Below are 1,522 nucleotides of genomic sequence, written 5' to 3'. Positions count from 1 at the left end.
TCATTAGAGATGGCTTTGAAGCAAATTGCATGAGCAAGCAATTCATATATTGTTTTTGATCAAGTCATACAATTTTCTGGTTAGGATCGAAAGGTAAATGCATTGGTTTATTACTTCAAGAGTTAATAATGGACATGGTAGCATATCAGTTGCAAGCCCAATAATGGACATCATATTTTGTTTCGTGATAACGCACGACATTCAACTATATGTTACAATGCGGCAATTTCTCAGGAGACATTGGATCTGTCTTCTTGGCTCGTGGGCGGGGGCGACACACGCCTCGTCCTCCTTGATGATGGTGGCGGATCGGCATGAACACGGGGGAAGGGGGGAGGGGATCAGGGCAGAGAGCGGGGTGGTTGGTGGGGAGGGGGCTCCTCCTTGACGGTCTATGGGAAAGTACGGTGTGAAGGAAAGAAGTGCCATGACGAAGGTGGCGTGGGCGTCATACGGTTTTAAAGGATAGGGCTCTAGCGGGAAATCGAGTGGGAAGGGAAGGGTTCGACAGGAAAAGGGAAAGTGCGTCGTGGGGTTGTGTTTTTGTTGTGGGGACCAGGTGTTTGAGATAACATGGTGAATTGTTCGGTTAACCAGTGTTGTGGGGACCAGGTGTTTGAGATAACATGGTGAATTGTTCGGTTAATCAGAACCCTCTATATGGGTTTGAATTGGGGGTACAGGCGGTTGGATTTTTGGGAGCCCACTGGACGCTTATTTGGTGTTCGAACATGCTTGGACGTATGAGGAAAAAATAAGCTTCGACCTTAAAGATGACCTTAATCACTTGTTTATTTTATTTACATGCATTATAGCCCGTAGCAACACACGGACATTCTGCTAGTATATTTTATATCATGCTGGAACAGTATTGTTTAGGTGCACGTTGATCATAATGAGGGCCGAATTTGTTTTTTTGAGCGGGTTCCCCCTGTACTTTCATTTTTTTAGGGGTCCTTGTACTTTCGTGAGGCAATAGAATATTATCCATAACTAGGTCAAGCCCAACCCCGAACCCAACACCATTGTTGAGAAAATCGTTAACTGGTAACTGCTCGGTTGGCTGGCGAGTAGAGAATTAATAGGCTAATCGGCAAGTTAATCGGTCATTTAATCAATTAATCGGACGATTTATCAGTTTATCGGCTACTCGGTGACCCTATGAATAGGGATTAATCGACAAGTTAACTGGTTAATCGGATGAATTCTTGAACAGGGCCCAACACACACCCACACGGGCCAGCATAATATCTCTATTCCTAATGGACGATTTGGTTGAATAGTCCCCCCCCCCACTTTCAACCAGTTTATTTTCAACCGGTTTATTTTCAATCGGTTTATTTTCAACCGGTTTTTCTTCGTCCCACCTCCCACCAGCCCCTCCCACCGGTTTTTCTCTTTTCTCGTCTGACCGGCAATACCCAACGTATTTATGGTAATCAATCATAATTAATCCACATATAGTAATAAATCAATCCAGGTATGGTAAGGTCATAACTCAGGAAATTTTGAATATGGCAAT

This window comes from Triticum aestivum, chromosome 6A (assembly GCF_018294505.1).
Source record: "Triticum aestivum cultivar Chinese Spring chromosome 6A, IWGSC CS RefSeq v2.1, whole genome shotgun sequence".
NCBI classification, from domain to species: domain Eukaryota; kingdom Viridiplantae; phylum Streptophyta; class Magnoliopsida; order Poales; family Poaceae; genus Triticum; species Triticum aestivum.
The sequence above is the reverse complement of the archived record's forward strand: the minus strand, read 5'-3'. Positions refer to the sequence as shown.